The sequence below is a fragment of the Pseudophryne corroboree genome (genome assembly GCF_028390025.1).
Source record: "Pseudophryne corroboree isolate aPseCor3 chromosome 3 unlocalized genomic scaffold, aPseCor3.hap2 SUPER_3_unloc_7, whole genome shotgun sequence".
NCBI classification, from domain to species: domain Eukaryota; kingdom Metazoa; phylum Chordata; class Amphibia; order Anura; family Myobatrachidae; genus Pseudophryne; species Pseudophryne corroboree.
The window spans coordinates 2,885,740-2,910,073 of NW_026967563.1; the positions used below are offsets into that span (position 1 = coordinate 2,885,740).

The window sequence follows — 24,334 nt, forward strand, 5'->3', positions numbered from 1 at the left end:
CAATTAATCTCTCCTTGCACAAACTGGCTCTACAGAGGCAAGATGTCCACCTCATCTTCACCCTCCGATATATCACCGTGTACATCCCCCTCCTCACAGATTATCAATTCGTCCCCACTGGAATCCACCATCTCAGCTCCCTGTGTACTTTGTGGAGGCAATTGCTGCTGGTCAATGTCTCCGCGGAGGAATTGATTATAATTCATTTTAATGAACATCATCTTCTCCACATTTTCTGGATGTAACCTCGTACGCCGATTGCTGACAAGGTGAGCGGCGGCACTAAACACTCTTTCGGAGTACACACTTGTGGGAGGGCAACTTAGGTAGAATAAAGCCAGTTTGTGCAAGGGCCTCCAAATTGCCTCTTTTTCCTGCCAGTATAAGTACGGACTGTGTGACGTGCCTACTTGGATGCGGTCACTCATATAATCCTCCACCATTCTATCAATGTTGAGAGAATCATATGCAGTGACAGTAGACGACATGTCCGTAATCGTTGTCAGGTCCTTCAGTCCGGACCAGATGTCAGCATCAGCAGTCGCTCCAGACTGCCCTGCATCACCGCCAGCGGGTGGGCTCGGAATTCTGAGCCTTTTCCTCGCACCCCCAGTTGCGGGAGAATGTGAAGGAGGAGATGTTGACAGGTCGCGTTCCGCTTGACTTGACAATTTTGTCACCAGCAGGTCTTTCAACCCCAGCAGACCTGTGTCTGCCGGAAAGAGAGATCCAAGGTAGGCTTTAAATCTAGGATCGAGCACGGTGGCCAAAATGTAGTGCTCTGATTTCAACAGATTGACCACCCGTGAATCCTTGTTAAGCGAATTAAGGGCTGCATCCACAAGTCCCACATGCCTAGCGGAATCGCTCCGTGTTAGCTCCTTCTTCAATGCCTCCAGCTTCTTCTGCAAAAGCCTGATGAGGGGAATGACCTGACTCAGGCTGGCAGTGTCTGAACTGACTTCACGTGTGGCAAGTTCAAAGGGCATCAGAACCTTGCACAACGTTGAAATCATTCTCCACTGCACTTGAGACAGGTGCATTCCATCTCCTATATCGTGCTCAATTGTATAGGCTTGAATGGCCTTTTGCTGCTCCTCCAACCTCTGAAGCATATAGAGGGTTGAATTCCACCTCGTTACCACTTCTTGCTTCAGATGATGGCAGGGCAGGTTCAGTAGTTTTTGGTGGTGCTCCAGTCTTCTGTACGTGGTGCCTGTACGCCGAAAGTGTCCCGCAATTTTTCTGGCCACCGACAGCATCTCTTGCACGCCCCTGTCGTTTTTTAAAAAATTCTGCACCACCAAATTCAAGGTATGTGCAAAACATGGGACGTGCTGGAATTTGCCCATATTTAATGCACACACAATATTGCTGGCGTTGTCCGATGCCACAAATCCACAGGAGAGTCCAATTGGGGTAAGCCATTCCGCGATGATCTTCCTCAGTTGCCGTAAGAGGTTTTCAGCTGTGTGCGTATTCTGGAAAGCGGTGATACAAAGCGTAGCCTGCCTAGGAAAGAGTTGGCGTTTGCGAGATGCTGCTACTGGTGCCGCCGCTGCTGTTCTTGCGGCGGGAGTCCATACATCTACCCAGTGGGCTGTCACAGTCATATAGTCCTGACCCTGCCCTGCTCCACTTGTCCACATGTCCGTGGTTAAGTGGACATTGGGTACAACTGCATTTTTTAGGAGACTGGTGAGTCTTTTTCTGACGTCCGTGTACATTCTCGGTATCGCCTGCCTAGAGAAGTGGAACCTAGATGGTATTTGGTAACGGGGGCACACTGCCTCAATAAATTGTCTAGTTCCCTGTGAACTAACGGCGGATACCGGACGCACGTCTAACACCAACATAGTTGTCAAGGACTCAGTTATCCGCTTTGCAGTAGGATGACTGCTGTGATATTTCATCTTCCTCGCAAAGGACTGTTGAACAGTCAATTGCTTACTGGAAGTAGTACAAGTGGGCTTACGACTTCCCCTCTGGGATGACCATCGACTCCCAGCGGCAACAACAGCAGCGCCAGCAGCAGTAGGCGTTACACGCAAGGATGCATCGGAGGAATCCCAGGCAGGAGAGGACTCGTCAGACTTGCCAGTGACATGGCCTGCAGGACTATTGGCATTCCTGGGGAAGGAGGAAATTGACACTGAGGGAGTTGGTGGGGTGGTTTGCGTGAGCTTGGTTACAAGAGGAAGGGATTTACTGGTCAGTGGACTGCTTCCGCTGTCACCCAAAGTTTTTGAACTTGTCACTGACTTATTATGAATGCGCTGCAGGTGACGTATAAGGGAGGATGTTCCGAGGTGGTTAACGTCCTTACCCCTACTTATTACAGCTTGACAAAGGGAACACACGGCTTGACACCTGTTGTCCGCATTTCTGGTGAAATACCTCCACACCGAAGAGCTGATTTTTTTGGTATTTTCACCTGGCATGTCAACGGCCATATTCCTCCCACGGACAACAGGTGTCTCCCCGGGTGCCTGACTTAAACAAACCACCTCACCATCAGAATCCTCCTGGTCAATTTCCTCCCCAGCGCCAGCAACACCCATATCCTCCTCATCCTGGTGTACTTCAACACTGACATCTTCAATCTGACTATCAGGAACTGGACTGCGGGTGCTCCTTCCAGCACTTGCAGGGGGCATGCAAATAGTGGAAGGCGCATGCTCTTCACGTCCAGTGTTGGGAAGGTCAGGCATCGCAAACGACACAATTGGACTCTCCTTGTGGATTTGGGATTTCAAAGAACGCACAGTTCTTTGCGGTGCTTTTGCCAGCTTGAGTCTTTTCAGTTTTCTAGCGAGAGGCTGAGTGCTTCCATCCTCATGTGAAGCTGAACCACTAGCCATGAACATAGGCCAGGGCCTCAGCCGTTCCTTGCCACTCCGTGTGGTAAATGGCATATTGGCAAGTTTACGCTTCTCCTCCGACAATTTTATTTTAGGTTTTGGAGTCCTTTTTTTTCTGATATTTGGTGTTTTGGATTTGACATGCTCTGTACTATGACATTGGGCATCGGCCTTGGCAGACGACGTTGCTGGCATTTCATCGTCTCGGCCATGACTAGTGGCAGCAGCTTCAGCACGAGGTGGAAGTGGATCTTGATCTTTCCCTAATTTTGGAACCTCAACTTTTTTGTTCTCCATATTTTATAGGCAGAACTAAAAGGCACCTCAGGTAAACAATGGAGATGGATGGATTGGATACTAGTATACAATTATGGACGGACTGCCACGGTTAGGTGGTATAAAAAAACCACGGTTAGGTGGTATATATTATAATAATAATACAATTATGGATGGACGGACTGCCTGCCGACTGCCGACACAGAGGTAGCCACAGCCGTGAACTACCGCACTGTACACTGGTTGATAAAGAGATAGTAGTATACTCGTAACAACTAGTATGACACTATGACGACGGTATAAAGAATGAAAAAAAAACCACGGTTAGGTGGTATATATTATAATAATAATACAATTATGGATGGACGGACTGCCTGCCGACTGCCGACACAGAGGTAGCCACAGCCGTGAACTACCGCACTGTACACTGGTTGATAAAGAGATAGTAGTATACTCGTAACAACTAGTATGACACTATGACGACGGTATAAAGAATGAAAAAAAAACCACGGTTAGGTGGTATATATTATAATAATAATACAATTATGGATGGACGGACTGCCTGCCGACTGCCGACACAGAGGTAGCCACAGCCGTGAACTACCGCACTGTACACTGGTTGATAAAGAGATAGTAGTATACTCGTAACAACTAGTATGACACTATGACGACGGTATAAAGAATGAAAAAAAAACCACGGTTAGGTGGTATATATTATAATAATAATACAATTATGGATGGACGGACTGCCTGCCGACTGCCGACACAGAGGTAGCCACAGCCGTGAACTACCGCACTGTACACTGGTTGATAAAGAGATAGTAGTATACTCGTAACAACTAGTATGACACTATGACGACGGTATAAAGAATGAAAAAAAAACCACGGTTAGGTGGTATATATTATAATAATAATACAATTATGGATGGACGGACTGCCTGCCGACTGCCGACACAGAGGTAGCCACAGCCGTGAACTACCGCACTGTACACTGGTTGATAAAGAGATAGTAGTATACTCGTAACAACTAGTATGACACTATGACGACGGTATAAAGAATGCAAAAAAAACCACAGTTAGGTGGTATATATTATAATAATAATACAATTATGGATGGACGGACTGCCTGCCGACTGCCGACACAGAGGTAGCCACAGCCGTGAACTACCGCACTGTACACTGGTTGATAAAGAGATAGTAGTATACTCGTAACAACTAGTATGACACTATGACGACGGTATAAAGAATGAAAAAAAAACCACGGTTAGGTGGTAGGTATATAATAATAAATAATACAATTCTGGTCGGACGGACTGCCTGCCGTGTGCCGACACAGAGGTAGCCACAGCCGTGAACTACCGCACTGTACACTGGTTGATAAAGAGATAGTAGTATACTCGTAACAATTAGGATGACACTATGACGGTATAAAGAATGAAAAAAAACCCACGGTTAGGTGGTAGGTATATAATAATAAATAATACAATTCTGGTCGGACGGACTGCCTGCCGTGTGCCGACACAGAGGTAGCCACAGCCGTGAACTACCGCACTGTACACTGGTTGATAAAGAGATAGTAGTATACTCGTAACAATTAGGATGACACTATGACGGTATAAAGAATGAAAAAAAAACCACGGTTAGGTGGTAGGTATATAATAATAAATAATACAATTCTGGTCGGACGGACTGCCTGCCGTGTGCCGACACAGAGGTAGCCACAGCCGTGAACTACCGCACTGTACTGTGTCTGCTGCTAATATAGACTGGTTGATATTTAAAGAGATATTAGTAGTATACAACAATACTATACTGGTGGTCAGGCACTGGTCACCACTCCTGCAGCAAAAGTGTGCACTGTTAATTAATATAATTGTACTCCTGGCTCCTGCTAACAACCTGCAGTGCTCCCCAGTCTCCCCCACAATTAATTATAAGCTTTTAATTTATACATTGATGACTGTGCAGCACACTGGGCTGAGCTGAGTGCACACAGACTGAGTCACACTGTGTGACTGACTGTGCTGTGTATCGTTTTTTTTTTCAGGCAGAGAACGGATATAGCAGAGAGAAGTGAACGGATATATTATATTAAATAAAAGTTAACTAGCAACTGCACTGGTCACTGACTGTGGTAAACTAACTCTGTCTGCGACTCTGCACAATCTCTCTCTATCTAATCTATCTATCTCTATTCTAATGGAGAGGACGCCAGACACGTCCTCTCCCTATCAATCTCAATGCACGAGTGAAAATGGCGGCGACGCGCGGCTCCTTATATAGAATCCGAGTCTCGCGATAGAATCCGAGCCTCGCGAGAATCCGACAGCGTCATGATGACGTTCGGGCGCGCTCGGGTTAACCGAGCAAGGCGGGAAGATCCGAGTCGCTCGGACCCGTGGAAAAAAAAGTGAAGTTCGTGCGGGTTCGGATTCAAAGAAACCGAACCCGCTCATCTCTAAAAGAAATGCGAACAAGTCGATTAAGAGAACCATCCTCATCTTACACGAAGGAGGAAGAAGGTCTTATTATAGATAAAGAGGCAAGATACTGAAGTCTGCCTTAGATCAGGAGTTTAGATTCCCTTATAGAAGCGGTTATAGAGACCCTTGCAGCAGGCAAGAATTTGGAATTTATAATAATTTGGATTATAGGATTCTCATAACAAATGCCAGTCTCAGAGGTTGGGGAAGCTGTCCTAGAGTCCCACCACTTTCAGGGCAAATGGACTTTACTGGAGAGAGGGTTACCAATAACCATTCTCGAACTGAGAAACAGTTTACAAATCGCTTCTCTTAGCTGAAGATATAGTCAATGGTCAACAGTGAACCGGAAAGCAGATTATCACAGTCGCCAGGACTGCATCCAGGCGAGCGGTGCTTACACAGATCTTCGACATGATGGTGAGTAGATGGTGTCTACCTCAGGTGGACCTGATGGCATCTCGACAAAATCATTAGCTGCCCAGGTATGTGTCCAGAAGAAGAGATCCAGCAGCAGAGGAAGTGGACACGCTGACACTTCCTTGGTGTTACAGAAGGGTTTACATTTTTCCGCCTTTCACACTCATACCCCGAATTCTCCAAAAAGGGGTAATACGAGAGCGAGTATGGGCAATTCTCATAGCACCAAGTTGGCCCCGTAGAGGTTGGTACTCGGACTTACGGGGGATACTAGCGGAGGACCCTTGGCAGTTACCTCGAAGGGAGGACCGGCTATATCAGGGGCCGTTCCTCCACTCAGACCTGAACAGGCTACGTTTAATGGCGTGGCTGTTGAGACCCGGATCTTAAGAGTGAGAGGTATACCAAGAATGGCTATTCCTAAAGATGATCGCTGCTCAAAAGCCGGTGACACCCATGTACGACTGCAGACATTAGAAGAAGTACATGGACTGGTGTTAGGAACATGGGTAGAATTAGACGAACGTCCACTTACCCAGACTTCTACTTTTCACTCCAGCTGGTCTAGATGAAGGACTAAGACTAGGTTCCTTGAAGGTTCAAGTTTCGGCTCTCTCCATCCTATTTCAACAGCGGTTAGCGTCCTTACAAGAGGTTCAAACCTTTTTACAGGGGGTTCTGAGGATACAACCTCCTTTCCGTCCTCCCACTGCGCAGTGGGACTTAGATTTGTAGTTGGAATTTTTGAGATAACCATCTTTTGAGCCGTTGGAAAGAACAGACCTGCAATATCTCTCTTGGAAGGTCACGTTATTACTTGCCTTGGCTTCGGCTGGAAGGGTTTCGGTGTAAGGAGCCCTATCAGGTTAGAGTCCTTTGTTAATTTTCCAGAAGGATAAGGCCAAACTCCGTACATGAGCGGATTTCCTTCCTAAGGTTGTTTCGGGGTTTCAGGTAAACCAACCGATTGTGGTCCCATCCTTTCAGGGATTCGCAGAAGGGGACGTGTCTTTGGATGTTGTCCGAGCTTACGAATATACTACAAGTTACGTCGTCCTTTAGAAGGTCGGACCATTTTGTTTGGTCCAAAGAATGGTTGGCCAGCATCTAGGCAGTCTTTGTTTAGATGGAATAGCTTTGCCAATCGGCAAGCTAATATTTCCTGTGGTAAGCAGTTTCCGGTTCAGACTGGTGCTCATAATACCAGATCAGTGGGTGCCTCATGGGCGGCTATTCGAGGTGCTTCCACTACTCAATTTTGCAGAGCGAGAACGTGGTCTCAGCCCACACATTCGCAAACTTTTACAGGTTTGATACCTTGGCGTCCGGAAATTCTAAGTTCGGACGTTTAGTTTTGCAGGCCATCGACAGCACTCCCTCCCTTGGGGATAACTTTGGGACGTCCCCTACTGTATAAGACTCCAGTGTCCCCTAGTGGATGAAAGATAAAAGAGGATTTTGGTACTTACCGATAAATCCATTTCTCTGAATCCTCTAGGGGACACTGGATGCCCGCCTCAGTGCTGTCAACCTGCTGTGTTCAAAGTTCTTGTTCAAACAGTTCGTGCAAACAGCGTTGGTTTTTCTGTTAAGAGTTTCTTGGATGCTGTTGCTTTGTTGTACGGTTCGGTTCCTCGCCAAGTGCTATAGTATCATGTCCTATTCTCTCAGTCACGTTTTCCAAACTGAAGGAGGAGGGATGTGAAGGGGGAGGAGCCGGCTGTGCAGACAATGCTAATTTTAGATTGTGCCACACCTCCGGTTGCAAGCTTCACACACCTACTGTATAAGACTCCAGTGTCCCCTAGAGGATTCTGAGAAATGGATTTATCGGTAAGTACCAAAATCATCTTTTTTTGGGTTATTTAGGTAGAACGTCTTTCTTGTATAAAGGCAGAAGATATAAGGAGAGAAGAAGAGACATATGTGACTGATATAAAGGCAGAAGATATAGAGGAAGAAGAAGAGACATATGTGACTGATATAAAGGCAAAAGATATAGAGGGAGAAGAAGAGATGTATGTGACTGATATAAAGGCAGGAGATATAGAGGGAGAAGAAGAGACGTATGTGACTGATATAAAGGCAGAAGATATAGAGGGAGAAGAAGAGACGTATGTGACTGATATGAAGGCAGAAGATATAGAGGAAGAAGAAGACACGTATGTGACTGATATAAAGGAAGAAGATATAGAGGGAGAAGAAGAGAAGTATGTGACTGATATAAAGGCAAAAGATACAGAGGAAGAAGAAGAGACGTATGTGACTGATATAAAGGCAGAAGATACAGAGGGAGAAGAAGAGACGTATGCGACTGATATGATGACAGAAGATACAGAGGGAGAAGAAGAAATGTATGTGAGGGGTGATCAGCAGTGTAAGGAGGAGGAGATCCCTACAGATATCAGCACAGGTGAGTAATAAACACTTATTACAGAAGTAACATATTCTCATTGCTCAGTCACTACAGCAATCTCTTATTCTACACCATCCTCTGCCATCATCCCAGTTCTCAGTTGGGTGTTTATAACACAAGGTTATCCATGACAAACATCAGATGAAGAGAGTTATTACACACAACACTATAATGTTATTAAAAGTAACAAGCAGAAGTTTTTAGGGATCATATATAAGTAGTAGTGTGTAATTTGTATGGGATCTAAATTTCTCAGTTTAGCAACCATTTATTAAATAACCTTCATTTTGTTAGATGATGCAGGTATTAAATAACTCCTTGTATATAGTAGACCTATTTGGCCATTTGTGGTCATGTTTACTATATCTTTTCATTTAGTGAGGTGTAGTCGTGGTGTAAAGGACAGTTTGTGATTCCTGATTAGTTAAAAAAACAAATACCAAATACTGAACAACATCACCAAACAGGTAATTTCAACTTTAAACTTGTCATTTATTTTGTACTGTCTGGACATGGCTACTAATAACAGATGCACAGACATAATTCTTAAAGCTATGTGTGCAAATGCTAGGAGATTAGGAGACAAAATTCCAGAGCTAATTGTGATAATGACCAGGGATAACCTGGATATTGTGGCAATTACAGAGTCATAGTGCAATGAGAATCATGACTGGGACATAGCTATACCAGGATACAATTTATTTAGGAAGGATAGAATGGTCAGTGTAGGAGGAAGCGTAGCAATGTATGTGGGAAAAAAGCATAAATGCTACTTCAATTAATACAAAATATTGAAGACAAATCTGAGGCCCCTTTGGTCACCACAGAAACCGGGAAAAAGGACATTATTCATATTGGGGTGATCTCTAGACCACGTGGCCTGGGGCAGGATTTGGACAGGAATCTATTGTTGGACATCACTAAAATGGCTTTAAAGGGAGAAGTCATAATCATAGGAGACATTAATTTACCTGATGCAAGGGGTGGGGTCTTTTGCAATTTCAGCTGCAAGTGGTAAATTCCTTACAGGGAGCATCTCTCAATAAACAGCAGATATTTCCCTTCTGCATAGAAGAGCGGTCCGGAAAGAAAGAAGTAAACTTCCTTTTTGGGAGCACTCTTGTTAACTTAATTGCAATTAAAATACAACCTTTAATAACTATTCACTAAAAATTCATATATATGGATCTTACTTACTTAAAAGAAAGATTACTATTGACTGAATTGTCTTACTATCAGTATTATATCAATCAGGGTGAAAAATATTTTATTTAGAAGAAATATATTCATATGTGTAATACTTAACCATCTAGAACACTGCCAGACAGCCGTGGGCTCTCCCTATTGTTTCCTGTAAATAGAATCAGTTACATGTGCATGGTATCCACACATACACCTTATTCATTATCATTTTCAGAAGGGAGAGGCTGAGGCTTATATATACTGTCTATGTATGGTAGGTCTCCCTTCCATACCTACCATACATAGACAGGAAAACTATGTATATAGGAAACTATAGGTCTGTAAGACAATACAGAAGGAAACTATAGGTCTGTAAGACAATACAGAAGGAAACTATAGGTCAGTAAGACAATACAGAAGAAACTATAGGTCAGTAAGACATTACAGAAGAAACTATAGGTCAGCAAGACAATAAATAAGGAAACTATAGACCAGTAAGACTACAGTAAGCCATGATACGTCAGTAAGACCATACAGTAAAAAACTATAGGTCAGTAAGACAATACAGTAGGAAACTATAGGTCAGTAAGACAATACAGTCAGAAACTATAGGTCAGTAAGACAATACAGTCAGAAACTATAGGTCAGTAAAGGGCCCTACACACTTAAAGATTATCTGTCCAATCTGGCTGATTGGAAAGAAAATCTGGCATGTCTGGGAGCAAATGACAATCAACCATTTGCGCCCAAAATCAAGAAAATGGACAAACACAGTTCAGATAAATTGGTTTAATGAAACAAATGTAACCAATTTGTCTGAAAGTCCATTTTTGTCTGTTTTCCAATCTTTGAGAGCAAATAGTAAATTGCCATTTGCTCCCAGACATTGCCAGATTGGACAGATAATCTTTTAGTGTGTAGGGCCCTAAGACAATACAGTAAGAAACTATAGGTCAGTAAGACAATACAGAAGAAACAATAGGTCAGTAAGACAATACAGTAGGAAACTATAGGTCAGTAAGACAGGAAACTATAGGTCAGTAAGACAGTGATACAGTAGGAAACTATAGGTCAGTAAGACAATGTAGAAGGCAACTAGATGAGTAAGACAATACAGAAGAAACTATAGGTCAGTAAGAATAGAGAAGGAAACTATAGGTCAGTAAAACAATGCAGAAGGAAACTATAGGTCAGTAAGACAATACAGTAGGAAACTATAGGTCAGTAAGACAATACAGAAGCAACTATAGGTCAGTAAGACAATACAGAAGGAAACTATAGGTCAGTAAGACAATACAGTAGGAAACTATAGGTCAGTAAGACAATACAGAAGCAACTATAGGTCAGTAAGACAATACAGAAGGAAACTATAGGTCAGTAAGACAATACAGAAGCAACTATAGGTCAGTAAGACAATACAGAAGGAAACTATAGGTCAGTAAGACAATACAGTAGGAAACTGTAGGTCAGTAAGACAATACAGTAGGAAACTATAGGTCAGGAAGACAATACAGTAGGAAACTATAGGCCAGTAAGACAATACAAAAGGAAACTGTAGGTCAGTAAGACAATACAGTGGGAAACTAGGTCAGTAAAACAATACAGTAAGAAACTATAGGTCAGTAAGACAATACAGTAGGAAACTATAGGTCAGTAAGACAATACAGTAGTAAACATCTACAAAGCCTTTTTCTCTTACATCCTAGAAGATGCTGGGGACTCCGTAAGGACCATGGGTTATAGACGGGCTCCGCAGGAGACATGGGCACCTAAAAAGAACTTTTCCTATGGGTGGGCACTGGCTCCTCCCTCTATGCCCCTCCTCCAGACCCCAGTTAGATTCTGTGCCCAGAGGAGAAGGGTGCACTGCAGAGAGCTCTCCTGAGTTTTCTGTAGAAAAATAATTTTGTTAGGTTTTTTATTTTCAGGGAGCACTGCTGGCAACAGGCTCCCTGCATCGTTTGACTGAGGGGAGAGAAGCAGACCTACTTAACTGATAGGCTCTGCTTCTTAGGCTACTGGACACCATTAGGTCCAGATGGAGTCGGAACACAGGTCTTGCCCTGGGGTTCGTCCCGAAGCCGCGCAGCCGTCCTCCTCACAGATGCTGGAAGATAGAAGCCGGGCGAGTATGAGAAGATAGAAGACATCTCAGGTGGCAGAAGACTTCAGATCTTCTTGAGGTAAGGCCATTGCTCCCAGACACAACACACAGAGGCAGCACTGATGGGTGCAGGGGGGAGGGGGGGCGGGGGGGCGCCCTGGGCAGCAATAATCCTCAAAGTTTGATGCACAAAGAGTAGGATTAGGCTGCGGAGGCAGTAAATCACAGATCCCCCGCCATTTTATTACAATTGCACTGGGACCGAAGCCCGCCTTCGGGTGGGCGGAGCTTGATCCTCACCACTAACCAGCGCCATTTTCTCCACAGAAGCTGCATGAGGACGCTGGCTCCCCGGTCTCTCTCCCTGCTGAACACTTTCACAGGCTGGAAAAAGAGGAGGGGGGCACATTGGTAACGCAGTGAGTGGGAATTGTGTATATGTATATATATATATGTGTATATATATATATAATATATATATATATAATAAATATATATATATATATATATATATATATATATAAACAAACAAACACGAGGAACCACTGCACTCGCCATTCCCAGGGGTTGGGGTGCGGTGGGCTGTGACCACCAAACTCAAATATACCAAACAAAAAACCCAGCACTCTCCTAAGGTGAATGAAGCTGCTTAGGAGAGTGCTGGGTTTTTTGTTTGATATATATATATATAAATAAATAAAATATATAAATATATAAATATAATATATATGCGCTATCTGGTCATTTATTTTTTCCGGTGTTATTTAGGCGCTGGGTGTGTGCTTACATACTCTCTCTCTGTCTCTCCTAAGGACCTGGTTGGGGTTTTGTCCCCTTATAGGTTTATCCCTGTGTGTGTGGGGTGTCGGTACGTGCGTGTCGACATGTCTGAGGCGGAATGATTCTCCAAGGAGGAGGTGGAGCAAATGAGTGGTGTGTCCCCGTCGGTAGTGCCGACTCAGGAATGGATGGACATGTGGCATATGTTGAATGCAAGTGTGGCATCTTTACATAAGAGGCTTGATAAGGCTGAATCCAGGGAGGCATCAAGAGGTCAATCCTCGGATTGGACCGACTCACAGGGCCCGTCGGGGTCTCAAAAACGTCCCTTAGCACAAATTGTGGACATTACTACCGACACGGACTTTGATTCCAGTGTCGACTATGATGAAGTGAAATTGCAACCTAAGGTGACAAAAAGCATTCAGTGTATGATTGTGGCAATAAGGGATGTGTTGCATATTGAGGATGAACCCTCGGTCCCCGACACAAGGGTACACATGTTTAAGGGTAAGAAACAGATTATTTATTTTCCCACATCTCATTAACTAAATAAGTTCTTTGGAAAAGCTTGGGAGTTCCGGAGAAGAGACCGCAGATCCCAAAAATTATTTATATGGCATACCCCTTCCCTAAACAGGACAGGGTACGTTGGGAATCACCTCCCACTGTGGACAAGGCCTTAACGCGCCTGTCCAAGAAAGTGGCGCTACCGTCTCCAGACACAGCGGCCCTCAAGGATCCTGCGGATCGCAGGCAGGAGACTACTTTAAAGTCTATTTATTCGCATACTGGAGCTGTGCTAAGACCGACTATTGCGTCGGCATGGGTATGTAGCGCAATTTCAGCATGGACAGATGATCTGACGGCTGAATTTGATACCATGGATAGAGATACTGTATTGTTAATTCTAGCCCATATTAAAGGTGCAGTCTTATTTATGAGAGCTGCTCAAAGGGATATTGGATTGCTGGCTTCTAGGGCCAATGCCATGTCTATCTCGGCGAGACGATTCTTATGGACTCGCCAATGGACGGGTGATGCGGATTCCAAAAAACATATGGAAGTCCTACCCTATAAGGGAGACGTATTGTTTGGGGATGGGCTGACGGACCTGGTTTCCACAGCTACCGCAGGTAAATCAAATTTTCTCTAACGTCCTAGTGGATGCTGGGGACTCCGTAAAGACCATGGGGAAGAGATGGGCTCCGCAGGAGACTGGGCACTCTAAGAAAGAATTAGTACTACTGGTGTGCACTGGCTCCTCCCTCTATGCCCCTCCTCCAGACCTCAGTTAGAATCTGTGCCCGGCCAGAGATGGGTGCATTTTAGTGAGCTCTCCTGAGCTTGCTAATAAGAAAGTATTTTAGTTAGGTTTTTTATTTTCAGAGAGCTTCTGCTGACAACAGACTCTCTGCTACGAGGGACTGAGGGAAGAGAAGCAAACCTACTCACTGAAGCTAGGTTGCGCTTCTTAGGCTACTGGACACCATTAGCTCCAGAGGGATCGAACACAGGTACGTTGGTCGTACGTTCCCGGAGCCGCGCCGCCGTCCCCCTCGCAAAGTCAGAAGCCGGCAGACGCAAGAAGACATCGAAATCGGTGGCAGAAGACTCCTGTCTTCACATGAGGTAGCGCCCACACTACCCACACACTCTGGTCACTGTAGGGTGCAGGGCGCAGGGGGGGGGGGCCCTGGGCAGCAATTAGGATACCTCTTGGCAAAAAGACACATATATACAGCCGGGCACTGTATATATGTACGAGCCCCCGCCATTTTATTTACACAGACCCGGGACAGAAGCCCGTTGCTGAGGGGGCGGGGCCTTCTTCCTCAGCACTCACCAGCGCCATTTTCTCTCCACAGCTCTGCTGAGAGGAAGCTCCCCAGGCTCTCCCCTGCAGTATCCAGGTAGAAAAAGCGTAAAAAGAGAGGGGGGGGGGGCACATAAATTTAGGCGCAAATTGTCATAAACAGCAGCTACTGGGTAAACACTAAATTACTGTGTAATCCCTGGGGTTATATAGCGCTGGGGTGTGTGCTGGCATACTCTCTGTGTCCCCAAAAGGCCTTTGTGGGGGTCCTGTCCTAAAGTGAGCATTCCCTGGTTGTGTGCAGTGTGTCGGTACGTTTGTGTCGACATGTTTGACGAGGAAGGATACGTGGAGGCTGAACAAGTGATGATATGTGGGGTCGCCGCCGACGGCGCCGACACCTGATTGGATGGATATGTGGAAGGTGTTAAATGATAACGTAAGCTCCTTGCATAAGAGGTTGTATAAAGCTGAAGCCTTGGGACAGTCAGGGTCTCAGCCCATGTCTGATCCTACAGCGCAGAGACCGTCAGGGTCTCAAAAACGCCCACTATCCCAGATTGTTGACACAGATGTCGACACGGATTCTGACTCCAGTGTCGATGACGATGATGCTAAGTTGCAGCCTAAATTGACTAAAGCCATCCGCTACATGATTATAGCAATGAAGGATGTGTTGCACATATCAGAGGAAAACCCTGTCCCTGACAAGAGGGTTTACATGTATGGGGAGAAAAAGCAAGAAGTGACTTTTCCCCCTTCACATGAATTAAATGAATTGTGTGAAAAAGCGTGGTATTCCCCTGATAGGAAAGTAGTAATTTCCAAAAGATTGCTTATGGCGTACCCTTTCCCGCCAACCGACAGGTTACGCTGGGAATCCTCCCCTAGGGTAGATAAGGCGTTGACACGCTTATCTAAGAAGGTGGCACTGCCGTCACAGGCCGCCCTAAAGGATCCTGCGGATAGAAAGCAGGAAGGTATCCTGAAGTCTGTTTATACACATTCTGGTACTCTCCTGAGGCCAGCAATTGCTTCGGCCTGGATGTGTAGTGCTGTAGCAGAATGGACAGATAATCTGTTTGAGGGGATAGATACCCTGGACAGGGAGACTATTTTACTGACCCTGGGACATATCAAAGACACTGTCTTATATATGAGGGATGCCCAGAGGGAAATTTGCCTACTGGGCTCTAGAGTAAACGCAATGTCGATTTCTGCCAGAAGGGTCCTGTGGACTCGGCAGTGGACTGGTGATGCCGACTCTAAAAAACACATGGAGGTTTTACCTTACAGGGGTGAGGAATTGTTTGGGAACGGTCTCTCGGACCTGGTTTCCACAGCAACGGCTGGGAAGTCGAATTTTTTGCCATATGTTCCCTCACAGCCAAAGCACCGTATTACCAAATGCAGTTCTTTCATTCAAAAAAAGCCTCCACTAAATCCACCGCGTGACGCTGTCAGGAGCGGTGGGGGCACGTCTCCTAAATTTCAGCCACCAGTGGGTTCGCTCACGGGTGGATCCTTGGGCTATACAAATTGTGTCTCAGGGATACAAGCTGGAATTCGAAGTGACGCCCCCTCACCGTTACCTAAAATCGTCCCTGCCGGCTTCTCCCATGGAAAGGGAGGTAGTGTTGGCGGCAATTCACAAGTTATATCTCCAGCAGGTGGTGGTGAAGGTTCCCCTTCTTCAAAAGGGATGGGGCTACTATTCCACAATGTTTGTGGTGTCGAAACCGGACGGTTCGGTCAGACCCATTTTGAATTTAAAATCCCTGACCATTTATCTGAAGAAATTCAAGTTCAAAATGGAATCGCACAGAGCGGTCATTGCAAGCCTGGAAGAGGGGGATTTTATGGTGTCGCTGGACATCAAGGATGCTTACTTGCATGTCCCCATTTATCCACCTCATCAGGAGTACCTCAGTTTGTGGTACAGGACTGTCATTACCAATTCCAGACGTTGTCGTTTGGCCTGTCCACAGCACCGAGAATATTTACCAAGGTAATGGCGGAGATGATGGTACTCCTTCGAAAGCAAGGAGTTACAATTATCCCATACTTGGACAATCTCCTCATAAAGGCGAGGTCCAGGGAGCAGTTGCTGATCGGCCTAGCACGCTCTCAGGAAGTGTTGCAACAACACGGGTGGATCCTGAATATTCCAAAGTCGCAGCTGATCCCTACGACGCGTCTGCCCTTCATGGGCATGATTCTGGACACAGACCAGAAGAAGGTGTTTCTCCCGGCGGAGAAGGCTCAGGAGCTCGTGACTCTGGTCAGAGACCTCCTAAAACCGAAACAGGTATCGGTGCATAACTGCACGCGAGTCCTGGGAAAGATGGTGGCGTCATACGAAGCCATTCCCTTCGGCAGGTTCCATGCGAGGATCTTTCAGTGGGATCTGTTGGAAAAGTGGTCTGGATCGCATCTTCAGATGCATCGGCTGATCACCCTGTCCCCCAGGGCCAGGGTGTCTCTTCTGTGGTGGCTGCAAAGTGCTCACCTCCTCGAAGGCCGCAGGTTCGGCATACAGGACTGGGGCCTGGTGACCACGGATGCAAGCCTCCGAGGATGGGGGGCAGTCACTCAGGGAAGAAACTTCCAAGGGCTGTGGTCAAGTCGGGAGTCTTGTCTGCACATCAATATCCTGGAACTAAGGGCCATATACAACGCCCTGAGTCAAGCGGAGCCTCTGCTTTGAAATCAACCAGTGCTGATTCAGTCAGACAACATCACTGCAGTGGCCCATGTTAACCGCCAGGGCAGCACAAGAAGCAGGGTGCAATGGCGGAAGCCACCAGGATTCTTCGTTAGGCGGAGAATCACGTGCAAGCACTGTCAGCAGTGTTCATTCCGGGAGTGGACAACTGGGAAGCAGACTTCCTCAGCAGGCACGACCTCCACCCGGGAGAGTGGGGACTTCATCAAGAAGTCTTCACGCAGATTGTAAATCGATGGGAACTGCCACAGGTGGACATGATGGCGTCCCGCCTCAACAAAAAGCTAAAAGGGTATTGCGCCAGGTCAAGGGACCCTCAGGCGATAGCTGTGGACGCACTAGTAACACCATGGGTGTTCCAGTCGGTCTATGCGTTTCCTCCTCTTCCTCTCATACCAAAGGTGCTGAGAATTGTAAGAAAGAGGAGTGAGAACAATACTCATTGTTCCGGATTGACCAAGAAGGACTTGGTACCCGGAACTGCAAGAAATGCTCACAGAGGACCCATGGCCTCTGCCTCTCAGACAGGACCTGTTGCAACAGGGGCCCTGTCTGTTCCAAGACTTACCGCAGCTGCGTTTGACGGCATGGCGGTTGAACACCGGATCCTAGCGGAAAAAGGCATTCTGGAGAAGTTATTCCTACGCTGATAATGCTTTGCTGTCACGTCCTTCCTAGCCTTTATCACCGTATATGGCGAAAATATGTTACTTGGTGTGAGGCCAGGAAGGCCCCTACAGAGGAATTCCAGCTCGGCCGGTTCCTGCACTTCCTACAGTCAGGAGTGTCTATGGGCCAAAAATTTGGGTCCATAAAGGTCCAGATTTTGGCCCTATCCATTATCTTTCAAAAAGAACTGGCTTCACTGCCTGAGGTTCAGACGTTTGTTAAGGGAGTGCTACATATTCAGCCTCCTTTTGTGCCACCAGTGGCACCTTGGGATCTTAACGTGGTGTTGGGTTTCCTGAAATCCCACTGGTTTGAGCCACTTAAAACCGTGGAGCTAAGGTATCTCATGTGGAAAGTGGTCATGCTGTTGGCCTTAGCTTCGGCTAGGCGTGAGTCAGAATTGGCGGCTTTGTCATGTAAAAGCCCCTATCTGGTTTTCCATATGGACAGGGCAGAATTGCGGACTCGTCCGCAATTTCAGCCAAAGGTGGTGTCATCTTTTCATTTGAACCAACCTATTGTGGTGCCTGCGGCTACTCGTGACTTGGAGGATTCCAAGTTACTTGACATAGTCCGGGCTTTGAAGATTTATGTAACCAGAACGGCTGGAGTCAGAAAGACTGACTCGCTGTTTATCCTGTATGCATCCAACAAGCTGGGTGCTCCTGCTTCAAAGCAAACTATTGCTCGCTGGATCTGTAACATGATTCAGCAGGCTTATTCTGCGACTGGATTGCCGCATCCAAAATCAGTGAAAGCCCACTCCACAAGGAAGGTGGGCTCTTCTTGGGCGGCTGCACCAATAACTTTTTGCGGCTAATTGGTTAGGGAGTTTTTGCGATGAACTGAATCCCCCCCCCATAAAATGTTTATACATACAGTATGATGTTACATTGAGATTACCGCTGGAGGAAACTCTGCCACAATATTATTAAATGTGTAATTTATCCCATCCTCGTATGGGTGTAATATATTAATATATTCTTACTGAACAGGATTACCAGCACTGAATCAATTATCGCCCAATATAATATACATGCCGATGTTTAACAACAAATACAATTGTCTTTTGATTACTTTATGCACCTTTATACATTTACCTTTGTGTTTTATATATCACTGATTTATCTTACATACTTTACTGTACTTAATAAAGGTTATATATTATTTATTAGTGCGCAAACAGGACAGCACTTTCTCTTCTTTGCTGTTTTATTATTGCAAAGCCCATGTCACCTCTAGTAATCCCACATGAGTGCCCATGTCACCTCTAGTAATCCCACATGAGCGTCCATGTCACCTCTAGTAATCCTACATGAGTGTCCATGTCACCTATAGTAATCCCACATGAGCGTCCATGTCACCTCCAGTAATCCCACGTGAGCGTCCATGTCACCTTTTGTAATCCCACATGAGTGTCCGTGTCACCTCTAGTAATCCCACATGTGCGTCCGTGTCACCTCTAGTAATCCCACATGTGCGTCCGTGTCACCTCTAGTAATCCCACATGAGCGTCCATGTCACCTCTACTAATCCCACATGAGCGTCCATGTCACCCCTAGTAATCCCACATGAGCGTCCATGTCACCTCTACTAATCCCACATGAGTGGCCATGTCACCTCTAGTAATCCCACATGAATGCCCATGTCACCTCTAGTAATCCCACGTTAGCGTCCATGTCAACTCTAGTAACCCCACATGAGCGTCCATGTCACCTCTAGTAACCCCACATGAGCGTCCATGTCACCTCTAGTGATCCCACATGAGCGTCCGTGTCACCTCTAGTGATCCCACATGAGCATCCGTGTCACCTCTAGTGATCCCACATGAGCGTCCGTGTCACCTCTAGTAATACTACGTGAGCGTCCATGTCTCCTCTAGTAATCCCACGTGAGCATCCACGTCACCTCTAGTAATTCCACGTGAGCGCCCGTGTCACCTCTAGTAATTCCACGGGAGCGTCCACGTCACCTCTAGTAATTCCACGGGAGCGTCCGTGTCACCTCTAGTGATCCCACGTGAGCGTCCGTGTCACCTCTAGTAATCCCACGTGAGCGTCCGTGTCACCTCTAGTAATCCCACGTGAGCGTCCGTGTCACCTCTAGTAATCCCACGTGAGCGTCCCTGTCACCTCTAGTAATCCCACGTGAGCGTCCCTGTCACCTCTAGTAATCCCACGTGAGCGTCCCTGTCTCCTCTAGTAATCCCACGTGAGCGCCCGTGTCACCTCTAGTAATCCCACGTGAGCGTCCGTGTAACCTCTAGTAATTCCACGTGAGCGTCCGTGTAACCTCTAGTAATTCCACGTGAGCATCCACGTCACCTCTAGTAATTCCACGTGAGCGTCCACGTCACCTCTAGTGATCCCACAGGAGCGTCCACGTCCCCTCTAGTAATCCCACATGAGCATTCAGTGTTGATCAAGCTCCAGTCTAAGCATCCTAGCTTTTTTTGTTTTTTAATAAACATAAAAGCAATGATTACAGGTAAAAATGTCTGTTATAGAATTATATATTGTATCCTGTAACACCCTGAGTCTTGTCTACTCATTTTATATATTAATGTATTTTATTTCCAGGAGATGGACACACAAGCAGGAATATCTCAGAAGGACATCTAATGTTATCCCCGGATTGTGACATAAAAGATAATGACAGTAGACAGGATTCTCCAGGAGATAACCCCATTACCCCAATTATACATCCAGCTCTATCAGCTGATCCCTCTGATCCTGGGAAATGTTCTCCTGATCACTCTGATATTGGTGCATCTGTTACAGCTCTGAGAGTAGATTCAGTGTTTCCTTGTTCTATAGATGCACCATGTTTTACACAGAACACAAACCGTATTACTCATCAGCCAGCTAAGGCAGGTGAGAGGCCATTTCCATGTTCTGAGTGTGGGAAATGTTTTACATATAAATCAGATCTTGTTAGACATCAGAGAAGTCACACAGGTGAGAAGCCGTATTCCTGTTCTGAGTGTGGGAAATGTTTCGCATATAAATCAGCTTTTGTTACACATCAGAGAAGTCACACAGGTGAGTAGCCGTATTCCTGTTCTGAGTGTAGGAAATGTTTTGCAACAAAATCATTTCTTGCTACACATCAGAGAAGTCACACAGGTGAGAAGCCGTATTCCTGTTCTGAGTGTGGGAAATGTTTCGCATATAAATCAGATCTTGTTACACATCAGAGAAGTCACACAGGTGAGAAGCCGTATTCCTGTTCTGAGTGTGGGAAATGTTTTGCACAGACATCAGCTCTTGTTACACATCAGAGAAGTCACACAGGTGAGAAGCCATATTCCTGTTCTGAGTGTGGGAAATGTTTTTCATCGAAATCACATCTTGTTAGTCATCAGAGAAGTCACACAGGGGAGAAGCCATATTCCTGTTCTGAGTGTAGGAAATGTTTTGCACGGAAACCAGCTCTTGTTATACATCAGAGAAGTCACACAGGTGAGAAGCCGTATTCCTGTTCTGAGTGTGGGAAATGTTATTCATCGAAACCAGATCTTGTTATACATCAGAGAAGTCACACAGGTGAGAAGCCATATTCCTGTTCTGAGTGTGGGAAATGTTTTGCATGGAAATCACATCTTGTTATACATCAGAGAAGTCACACAGGTGAGAAGCCGTATTCCTGTTCTGAGTGTGGGAAATGTTTTGCATGGAAATCACATCTTGTTATACATCAGAGAAGTCACACAGGTGAGAAGCCGTATTCCTGTTCTGAGTGTGGGAAATGTTTTGCACACAAATCACATTTTGTTATACATCAGAGAAGTCACACAGGTGAGATGCCATTTTCCTGTTCTGAGTGTGGGAAATGTTTTTCATCGACATCACATCTTGTTAGACATCAGAGGAGTCACACAGGTGAGAAGCCGTTTTCTTGTTCTGAGTGTGGGAAATGTTTTGCACGAAATCAGTTCTTGTCAAACATCAGCGATTTCACAGATGAGAAGCCATTTTCATGCTGTGAGAGAAATAAATCTGCTCTTGTTGAACATATTAGACATTACCCAAGTACGGAACCATTTACATCTTCTGGAGTATAATTATCACTGCCGTCCAATGTTCCTCAAGGGTGAATCCGATCTCTTATGCTTTATAAAATATACATGCTACCACTGGGTAATATAATCAGACGTCATGGCCTGGTCTACCGCAGCTATGCAGATGACCTGCTTTTTGCACCATGTACTGAGAACCTAATACCAATCCTAAATGGTTGTCTAGCTGAGCTCCAGGGGTGGATGATGCCAGTTGGCTGTGACTCAGTCTTTGTGAAACATAATAGAAGCTCCCGAACAAAGGACAAGACTACAGCTTTACCAACCATCTGGATTTATGCTTTGGTGTTCAGAATTGCAAAATACTAAACATGTGCTGAATCTTTGTGTTGTCCTGGTATGTGGCTGACACAGACATCAGGTATCTGCCACATACTAATCCTCATTCTTCCATCTGTGGACCATAGCCAGAATCAAGCACTTGATTCCCTCAGAAGTTCATAGACTACTGCAATGCCATCTACTTGGGTCACCCAGCAAAAGAATTACAGAGCTTGCAGCTAGTACAGAATGCAGCAGCCAAGCTGTTACCTAACCAGCCCGTTCCTGCCGCTAACACCCATTCTCTACTCCCTTCACCGGCTGCCTGTAAGATGACAAATCTATTTCATAATTGGCTAACTGACCTTCCCAGCCCAACATTACATGGTCCAAGGAACTAGAAGCAGCTTCTGCCTCCTTACTGCCCTGCTTGCTTGCTTCTACAGATGGACTGTTACCAGCAGTACCAAGAATCTCCTGTCATTCATTTATGGGTTGAACGTTTAGCTTTGACCATGGAACTCACTGCCTTGCACAGTCCAAGAGACCTCCACTCTAGAGACCTTCACAAACAGACTGATGACTGTTACTCACACTTTTCATTAATGTACCTCTATTTACTTCCTAAATAATACATCCCAAATGCTTAGGTCTTTTTTCTGCTGTTTATTTTGTATCTTGTGCTTTGTGTAAATGTGAATGTCTAATACCAGTTTCCACAATCTGTATTGCTGCACGACAATATGGCGGCCATTGGAACGTGTTTTCACTTCTTCTAGTTTGCCTAACTTGTTGCAGACACTCATCTTGATCAGGAGTGTCGAGTGTTTTCTTATACAAGATCCTGTCCATATATACCCTGTACATTATCATGTGCATTAGAGTCACCCGGGTTCCATCTGCGGTGGTTTGTTGTATGTTACATCTATATGGTGCGGATACTCCCCTGTATTTCATAATAAAAGCTTTTGTTTGCATCTAATTATTACATTAAAGCTTTTATTTTTTATTCTGTTTTATATTCCCGTCTGAGTAATTACGCCATAATGTCTAATCTCGGAGTGGACCCCAGAAGATGTAAAGAAACCGTGTAAGTGTTCCATCATTCTGTTTCGTGTAAGCATACAGGTAAGTGATGGCACGGTGGTCACTGACCGTCACATTCAGGTGGTATCATGGAAGTGGGACTGTCTGGGCTTATTCTAGTCTACTGCAGAAATAAAAAACTCAGCCTTTATCATGCTTATAAAAATTACAACGCCCGTAAATCAAGCTTGGCCGGACAAGACAGAATCCACATTAATGGTGGCACATCATATAGGCTGAGGACCCAATGTTTCTGGTATATATGGCATAACTCCCTCTTCACCCACAAAAACCTTCCCTTAACCATTCACAATGTCCACCATTGCCCCTTCAGAAGGGTCACAACTTTCCTTTGCTTTTTCCACCTACTCCACAGAGCCCAGGACCATCTCCATGACCATTTCATGTTTATCTGGAGGCCTGGCACCTGGGAGGTTCATGGCCTGAGATGACCACAGAACTGCCAGGTAGTGGGCAAAAAGGATCCACAGCCCTCTGAGGAACTGGAGAGTCCAAAGATCGACCCTGCATGAGGTAAAGAAGGGTCAAACACAGGGTCTGTCTTACCTATTTCCTTCCTAAAAGCTGCTCTTTACCCACTTTGGTACCTGTGGGATCCACCTCCAATCTTCCTTGAGAGTCCTTACCCTCACTAATCCCTTCTACACCTACCAGTTCCTTCCCCTTCCAACCACTCCTTTTTAAGCTTTTCACCACCTGCTGTGTGAGTCCCATCCAACTACTCCATTCCTTGACTCATTGGTGTAGCAACCCCCTTCTCCCCACCACACTGCTACACTGCAGTACTCACTAAACATACACACTCACATCATGATTACACAGCTGTGCCATGTCACAACTGAGGGCCTGAGCTGACGGGAGGAAGCCTCAGTTGTAGGGGCTGAGATGTAGTGGAACCTGGGAGGTTGAATCAGACCCCTGGACATGTAAGTTACACGCAGGAAGATTGCCCGAAGGCGTGACCACGACAACCAAAGTAAAAGTCAATAATCATTTATTAAACAAGCTCCATGTGTCACAGCAGTGGTAAAATAAATACTATAATCAACAGTAAGTATATCACAGTTCCTGGGTACTACGGGTTGGCAATGGCCACAGGGCTCTGGTAGAATTAGGTACAGTTCTTATTGTCCTTGAGATGGAAAGTCCTTACCAG

General features: G+C 45.5%; 1 protein-coding gene and 1 pseudogene across 2 annotated transcripts in view; both read left to right on the plus strand.

Moving 5' to 3' along the window:
- The window catches only part of LOC134984629 (oocyte zinc finger protein XlCOF7.1-like), a 177,773-nt gene that overhangs the window by 4,004 nt on the left and 149,435 nt on the right, over positions 1-24,334 (plus strand). The gene's annotated exons all lie outside the window — the stretch shown is intronic.
- Positions 8,679-23,053, plus strand: LOC134984630 (zinc finger protein OZF-like; annotated as a pseudogene).